Genomic DNA, 9,198 nt, shown 5'->3' on the forward strand with positions numbered 1-9,198 from the left:
GGAATGGTGGTTAGATACAGGGTGAGCATAGGGGGTTTACAGGTGGGTCAGGAGTTCCCGCCACCAATCCTGTGGAGAAAAACCGCCACCAGCAGGAAAAATCCAGAGGACTGCAATGACGGAGACAAACAGAAGAGGGCAGCAGAGGGACATGAATCTGTCAAACCCTGAGGACCTCTACAGAGAAGACCTTGAAATGAAAATACTCACTTTTTCAGTCTAACATTTAAGCAAAATGTTTTTATATATTGTGAAGTTTAAATAGTTTAAAGCTTTTATTTGTGGTTTTATCAACTCAAAAATAATTATGTAATTATTGGTTCATTCCATTATAATTAGCTGTTTTATTTTGAGTGTTTTGATTTTTTATTCTATTATTTTTATCTTATACTTCATATATGGGGTGATCCTCTACTTATAGTTATGTCGCTTGAATTAAAATGTAGATCCCAACAGAAAGTCTCTGATGGATGGAGAAATCTAAAATCACTAAAGAGAATAAACCTGATTTTTCAAAATAAAACTCCTGGCAGGAACCTTTTCAATCTTCAGTTCTCACTTTCTACTTAATGGACAACACTCAAAGCTATACCGCTTACCCAGAATGACTTGCACTTGTATGCTACACATTGTTGTTCTATCCAAGGCCTGATAATGTTGGGAGTGGGTCGTCTGGAACCCACAAGACAGCACAACACTGCAGATATTGTGTCTTTTGCTTCTCTTTCTGCACAAATCTCCACATTCATCCATCATGTTCACCAAACAGACAAAAAGCCGTTCTTCCACGTGGAATTATGAACCTCTTTTATTTTTATGCTCCTGTTCCTTCTTAAGAAAACACGCGGCTGATGTCCTGAAAGCTCTGGACACACAGCACTGAAGGGATCTGCAGCTGGACCCCAGCGTGCTGCCTCCTCTGCTCTGACACAATCGGTTGTGTTGGAGAGTTTTGGTTGGGAGGAGCTGCTGTGGTGTGAATCAACAAGGAGTTAGTCACATCAAAATGCAGGTGTGGCTCTTCTGCTGCCAAACTTCTCCTCAGCTTCCTCCAGTTCAGGCTGGATCTCAGAAACATTTAATCCTGTTTAGTTTTGTGTCAACACTCTCTTTTTAATTTACAATATTTCAGGAACAGTTAAACATTTGTGAGATTGTTTTGGTCCAGACTCCAACAAAAGTGCTGAAGATTATTAAATTAGAGTCTCCAGTTTGAGACAAAGACCCCTCACAGTCATCAGCTGGCAGATTCATTAGATGGTGCACCAGTGTCAACACCTACGGTGAAGAAGGACACCTCTGGATGCTGGCCTTCAGGGCAGAGTACCAAAGAAAAAGCCAAATCTGAGACTATCAAATGAAAAAGAGGACTATGGACAAAAGAACAGACACTGGACAGAGGAACATTGGAAAAAGTGTTATGGACGGACAAATCAAAGTTTCAGGTGTGTGGATCACAGAAGAACAACTCAAAATCTGTCATCTTTCAAGCAAGGTGGGGGTAACACAATGGTCTGGGGTTGCCTTGGTGCAGCTAAGGTGGTAAAAGGTAACATTTTAAGAATGCTATCGTTCCCATTTCACAACTGTGGAGAGCGCTTGATTAGAGCCAGTTTCATCCAACAACAGGGCAATGACCCAAAGGACACCTCCAAATTGTGCAAGAACTAATCAGAAAAGCAGCAGCAGCCACTATTCTATCTGTAATGGAGTGGCCAGCAGAGTCACCAGATTTAAACGTCGTGCAGCGATAGAGCGATCGACTACTGATGGGAGGATTGGTTCAATTCCTGCCTTGTCCACATGCGTCCAAGTGTCCTTGGGCGAGACACTGAACCCCAACTTACCTCTGGTAGAAGGTTGGCGCCATTGTTTGGCAGCAGAGCCGCCATTCGTGTGAATGTGTGAATGGGTCTGTGACTGTGAAGCGCTTTAGGCCTTCAAGGAAGGTAGGAAGCTATACAAGTATACGCCCTTCACCATTTAAGCCCCATTGTGCTGTTGTGGGAGCAGCTTGACCTTGTGTGTGGTACACAAGAAGTGTATTTATCTTCCTTCCAGGACTCACCTTTGGTCAAAAGCTCGGAGTCATGACTGAAAGAACGAGAAAAATACAAGCATTTGAAATGAGTTTCCTCTGGAGGGTGTCTGGGCGTTCCCTTTAGTGATAGGGTGAGGAGCTCAGTCACCCAGAGAGAGCTCGGAGTAGAGCCGCTTCTCCTCCACATTGAGAGGAACCAGTTGAGGTGACTTGAGCATGTGGTCCGGATGCCTCCTGAACGCCTCCCTGGAGAGGTGTTACAGGCCTGTCCCACTGGGCGGAGGCCCCAGAGAAGACCTAGTCTCTCCAAGACACACTGGTGAGACTACGCCTCTCGGCTGGCCTGGGAACACCTCAGAGGGTCTGGAGGAAGTGGTCGGAAGAGGGAAGTCTGAGTATCTTTGCTCCTAAGGAGTGCTTGTGGTTCCCTCAAGTGTTCAAAGTTGTAACCAGTGGAAGAGTTTTGAAGACATGAACATTTGCTTGGACACACTCAAAAACGCAGCTCAGCCATTGGATTACATTGTACTCAACCGGCGGCACCACCACCGCCGCCTCCACTTCACGCACACAGGGAGACAGTGTAAGGAGTTTGTAACCCCCTGATCTTATCCTATGAATCGGAAGTTTCAAGCTCCCCCTGTCCAGTCATATCCTCGAGCAAGATACTGATAAAACTGTCCTGCCCACTGGTCTAATGTAAATGCTGTTTATTTGATGAACTACCGTGCATTGTTACTGTGATGTGAAATGCCTTATGGGTATTTGGATTTAAAGTTTTGCAGTGAGTCAAATATTAGTGGAATGTTCTTCACTCTAACTGCATGTATGGCTAATATGGCATTTACTGAGGATTTTGAGGCTATTTCGGAGCTAAGCTAATATTTTAGCTACATGCTAGCTTTTTTGTGGCTATTTGGCTTTTGCTGAGTTTTTATTTGTGTATTTTGGAGTTTAGCTAGTATTTTAGGAACACGTTATCTTTTTTTGGCAAAATTGGCAACTAATGAGTTTTTTAGACTAATTTTGAGTTAAGCTAATATTTTAGCACAATGCTAGCTTTTTGATCAATTTGACATTTACTGGGGTTCTTTAGGCTACTTTGCAGCTTAGCTAATATTTCAGCAACCTGCCAGCTTTTTTTTTTGCAAATTTGGGATCTACTGAGGTTTTTGAGTTAATTTGGAGTTAAGCTAGTATTAAGCATCTGTCCGCTTTTTGGCTAATTTGGCATTTATTTAGGTTTTAAGAGCTAATTCTGAATTAAGCTGGTATTTTAGCAATGACTGAGACAGACTGGCGACCTGTCTAGGGTGTACCCCGCCTTCGCCCTTCAGTAGCCGGGATAGGCTCCGGCACCCCGCGACCCCGAACGGGAAGAAGCGGTCAAGAAGATGGATGGATGGATGGATGGATGGATTTTAGCAATGAACTATCCTCTTTCATCTATGATTCATGTGCTAATTTGGAGTTAAGCTAATATTTTAGGAGCTTTCAAGCTTTTTTGTGACCTAATTTGTATCTACTGATGTTTTTTTTAGGGTATTTTGGAGGATAGCTAATATTTTAGCAACAAGTTGCCTTTTTTTTGGCAAATTTAGCATCTACCGAGGATTTTAAGCTAAACTTGCATTTACTGAGGTTTTCTAAACTATTTGGAGTTTGGCTAATATTTCATCACTATTTAAGCTGTTTGGGTTAAGTTGGTATTTACTGAGGTTTTTATCCATGCTTCAGCAACTTTATCTGCTACTTGTGGTTTTTCTACATCTTGTGTTTTTTTTACTGTTATTTAAATTTTGTAGCATTGCAGTGGGAAGGTTCTTCTGCAGCTTTACACTTATAGCTAAAAAACTTGCAAATTAGCATCAGCAGTGTATTTAACCTTTTCCTTTAAATTAACTTCAGCTTTTTCTGCTAAAAGTTATGCAGTTGAGCCATTAATGCAACCGCCCTCTGCAATTCTGCAATCAAACGTATTTCCACAGGAAAAGCTAATTCTCTTGTTGCTTTTTGTTTTCGGTAAAGGGAAATGCCCTTCGGTAGCATGATGGATTAAATATTTGTGTACAATGTTGTTAAATTTACATTTAGTGTCGATAACTAAGAGTGTTTTTGTCTCAAAGATATTCCTGGAAAAAAAGAAACAGTTAAGAATATTTTAGCCGGTTTTTGATCTGTAACCAGCGTATCATTTTTAATGCATAAACTAACATTAGTTCTGTACTCACACCCAAGTGCTACTCATGCTACCAGTGCTGACTGGACCAAATTCCTGGGCAGTCGTCTATGATTGCATCAATGATCGATTCATACCTTTCCTTTGTTTGCAGTGTTAAGAAGTTATCATTTTTGTTCATTGCAAAGACAGTACTCCCCATTTTGGTTGCTATGACATCTATGTGCTTCTCCCAGGTTTGTTTTTCATCAGTTATTATTCCTAAAAGTTTTTTCTATTAACTTGCTTAATTTCACTTCCATTTAAACTTAGAATTATTTTTGGACTTGTACTTTTAACATATTTAGGGCCACGCTCTTTCCTCTTTGTCTTATCTACATTTAACACCAGCTGATTTTGCTCAACCCACTGTGTCACAGACTGTAGTTCCTGCTCTATAATTATGTTCAGCTGATTTATGGAACTTGCAGATGTATATATTGTTAAATCATCTGCAAAAATAACAACATTAGATGTTCTTAAAGTTAAAGAAGCAACATTTGTAAAGATACTATAAAGTCCTAGAATGAATAGGTACCATTTATAGAATCCCTGCTGCCTGACACGCCCACCACACCAAACAAGACATAAATTCCTGTCAAATTAATAGTTTTTGCACCTACATGTACCGTAGGATCCTCTCCTTCATAAAAACACGTTAGCCATGAAAAAATTCCAGATTTTAATATAAATACATATATATAATACACATATCATATTATGTAGGTGTCCCTCAAGTTTAAATGCTGCATTTTCTGCATGAACAGCCAATAGTTTTTAAACTGGTGCAAATAGAGATTGAATATTTTTGTAACAATTGAGTGAATGTGGAGCAGTGGTTAGTGATCTTGCCTCACAGCGAGAAGGCCCCGGTTCGACTCCCGGCTGGGACCTTTCTGTGTGGAGTTTGCATGTTCTCCCCGTACATGCGTGGGTTTTCACCGGGGACTCCGGCTTCCTCCCACCATCCAAAAACATGCTTCATAGGTTGATTGGTGACTCTAAATTGACCCTAGGTGTGAATGTGAGAGTGAATGTGTGTGATTGAGGCCCTGCGACAGACTGGAGACCTGTCCAGGGTGAACCCCACCTTCGCCCTTCAGCAGCCGGGATAGGCTCCGGCACCCCCGCGACCCCGAAAGGGAAGAAGCGGTCAGGAAAATGAATGAATGAATGAATTGAGTGAATGGCCGCCATCTTTATAATTTGAGGGGTTTCCCTTGGCTAACATGCTTTTCTGAAAGAAAGGATTCTAAGGTACATCGGTGCCACCAAATGGACGACTGCCTCAAATATTAACCAAACCGACTCTGCTGTTATCCATTTGTCATGTCTTAAAGATGCGATTTTACCCATCTCTCTTGCAGCTTTCAGTTTGGTCATGAGTTCACAGCGTTTTTGTCTAACAGCTTCATTTATGTACATGAGGACTTTTGGCTCTTTTTATTGAGCAAAATTGGGGCCAATATTATTTGAAACCCAAATTAAACAAATTTTAAAAATTATTGGTATCTGCTAAAAAAAAAAAAAAATGTCCAAAACTTTTTGCTATTCTAAAATTCCCTCTTTCATTTTTTTGTTTTTGTTTTTGAATCTGAAATTTTCTGTTTCAAAACTTTAGACCCTGTTGTGGTGCATTGGGGCGGGGCTAAGACGAAGGACCAATCAAAATCAATGAGGGTGGTAACTTCAGTCCCAGTGCATTCACTGACTCTGAGAACTGTTATAATCAATAGTCAAAAAATGTCTGGATAGTCTGTACTATCATAGTCACAAGACGGGTGTAAAAAGAGTTTTATCGCATACAAACGTGTTACCTACAGGCATCGAAAACATCCTTATAAAACGTCAAAAACATTTAAAACATATATTTTAACGTTCTGAAAACATCATGTTAGTCCCGCCCCAATGCGCCACAACAGGGCAAAACGTTTGGAAACTGAAATTTTCAGATTGAAAAAAAAAAAAAAAAAAAATTGTGAAATTGAAATTTTGAGTTTGGAAACCTGAAAAATTGAACATATGAAGCTTAAACATTACTATGCTTATTTTAGAATAGCAATGTCAAAAATGTTTGACATTCTACATTTTTTTTTGGCCAAACACTAATATTTTTTTCAAATTGTTATATTTGGTTTCAAATATTTATGGTCCTTATTTAGCTCCATACCTTTGTGATGCCATTGATTAATCTTTGAATCTGAGAAATTTGACCACAAAAGTTCTTGGTCTACTCATGTTATGTTCAGTGTGATGTATTCTCTGACTATTGTCTAGCACTACAATTTTTTGTTGTTTTGGTTGTATTGTAAAATGTTTACAAACTTTGAAAACTAAAATGTTATTTTTTTTTAATAATTAATACAGCACGTGTAACATCTTTGATTTATACATTAAAAAAAACCTTTAAAATAAACATTTTATGAATGTAAAATTAATAAAATAAAATAAAAATCTGCTGTTTTGGTTCAGCTTTTGTTTTAGCGTGTTGTACAAAACATCTGAGCTTCCTTGTGTTGTATTCCCATAGATTAGTCATCTACAATAGTGAGAGTTCAGTATTTATCTATCACATTTGGTTGTGGTTAGATTGCTTTACTACTGATCATAATGCAGTTCCCATCTTTTATGAAAACCTCTGAAAGTTTCTAAATAGAGCATAGCTTGTTGCTCTTGATCTCTACCCTTAAAGTGAAAGTGTCGTGAAATGTTGGAGTTTTCAAACTGCTACTCTCCTAAAAACCACAACAGATGCTCCCAAGTTCCAAAAAAAGTTCTATAATTTTCATAAAATGTCCCTTAAATGTCAAGTTTCAAGTCCCCACTTCTGTATAGATCACACTTCATAAAAGTTCACCCTTTATTGTGCTTGGAAAGTAGAAATGTCCCACAAACTGTGGCAAACAAAAGCAGAAGCGGAGCATGAACCGTTCTGTCCTTGCCTGTACGGGACGCTGGCAGTGCCAGGGAGCCGGTCTGTCTGAGCAGACCTGCTTTTAGGAAAAGAAAACTTTGAGCATGAGCAGAAACTCTTCCAGGTCAACAAGCTTGACGGAGAAAAGCTGCTGGGAGCTCGCTGTGCAGAAACTGTCAGCCGGCTGGCTCCCAGAGGAGATATTTATACAACACTCCCAAGGCTGTAATCGTGGTCTGTCAGCTCTGCCTTCAGGACTGCAGAGTGCAAGTGTTTATCCGGAGCTCGCGGGGAAGCGACAGGAATAGCTGCAAGCAGAAAAACATGAAACAGCTTCTTCTGGCTAGCTAGAGTCAGACTTGGCTAACCTCTGCTGCTTTTAGAGCCTTCTCAGCATCTGTAATCACAGGATCAAAATGCTGTATTCTGGAAGTGGGCAATTATAGCAACCGGCCAGATAAAAATGGCATCGCAGACCTCAGCAGAATGTTGCACCGACGAGTTCATTAAGCTTCATTTCCAGCACAGAAAAAGAATCTAACAAGATGTTTTCTTTGTGGCTATGATCTAACAAAAAGGGATTCACAGTGAGGAAATGGGTGCTAAATAAACTTAAATGACTGTTTCATCTGATGTAGTTAGATTTATTTTGGCCCCTAATTTTATTTTTTCCTCCTTGGGTTAATACTAGAGTCAGAATTCAAGCTCAGCCACAGAGACACAGAAGCACCGTGGAAGTGACTGTCATACAAACACAGAGACGCAGAAACATTGTGGAAGTGACTGTCATACAAAAACAGAGACGCAGAAACATCGTGGAAGTGACTGTCATACAAACACAGAGACACAGAAACATCGTGGAAGTGACTGTCATACAAACACAGAGACGCAGAAACATTGTGGAAGTGACTGTCATACAAACACAGAGACGCAGAAACATTGTGGAAGTGACTGTCATACAAACACAGAGACACAGAAGCACCGTGGAAGTGACTGTCATACAAACACAGAGACACAGAAACATCGTGGAAGTGACACTTGTTTAATTTATCTGTTGTTGAGACAGAGAAAGAGAAGTGTGTGTGTTGTGATTGTATTTTCATCTCTACAGTCTGTTTAGACATAAAAACATGATCACATTTGTCAGTTGTGGTGCTTTTTTGTGAAAAATTGGTTATATTTTTAAAATAAAGCAGATTTTCATGTATCTTGATGGAACTTCCTGCCAGAATTGATGCGGATCATTCACGGCTCGCCCACAAAATAGACCAGACGTAGAAACCTTCGCTGCACGGCACGAGCCTTCCGTGGAGGACCGCGGCGCTCCACACCTGGTGTGAACCATTGCATAGGTTAACAAGGGCGCCTAATGGGAGTGGCCTCCGTTCAGCGTCCAGTGTGAACCAGATATTACACTCCTGTGACCTCTCCTGCTTGCTGGGGCGCTGAAAAGAGGGGGTAAAGGTGACTGATTCTAGGGGCCCAGACTGAGGGGGGACACACTAAGGCCCCTAATGCAAATTTGCAATGTGTTATTGACCCTATAAATATTATCTTCATGGGGCCTAAAATCTCTAGCGGCGCCCCTGCCTACCGCCTGTGAAAGTATTCTTGAGCTCCTAAAACTAGTTCTTCCCCCTCGAGGAGCTTCTCCTGCACGCCCGTGTGAAACTCAACATTGAAGGAAACAAAAAAAACTGGAAAAATACCAGCAAAACATTTGTTTTTCAAATTTAAACAAAAAAGTAAAAGGGGGAAAATTACTCTTTTATTTATTTATCAATTTCTAAACTATTGTAATAAAACAAAATTTTTTTGATGTTTTTATTTAAAAAACAAAAAATAAATAAAGCAAACACATAATGAATGTTTAAATTCATTTTCTAAAAAAAGTGTTCATGGGGAAAACACAAAATGAGGAAATCTTCATAAATGCATTTAACACTAGAATCCCTGAGCCTGCGCAAATTTGCGCAGGGAAGAGTTCCCCCCTCTAGTCCGAGAGCCCATTGTTGTGTCATGGTG

The sequence above is a fragment of the Oryzias melastigma genome, linkage group LG24, assembly GCF_002922805.2.
Source record: "Oryzias melastigma strain HK-1 linkage group LG24, ASM292280v2, whole genome shotgun sequence".
Classification (NCBI taxonomy): Eukaryota; Metazoa; Chordata; class Actinopteri; order Beloniformes; family Adrianichthyidae; genus Oryzias; species Oryzias melastigma.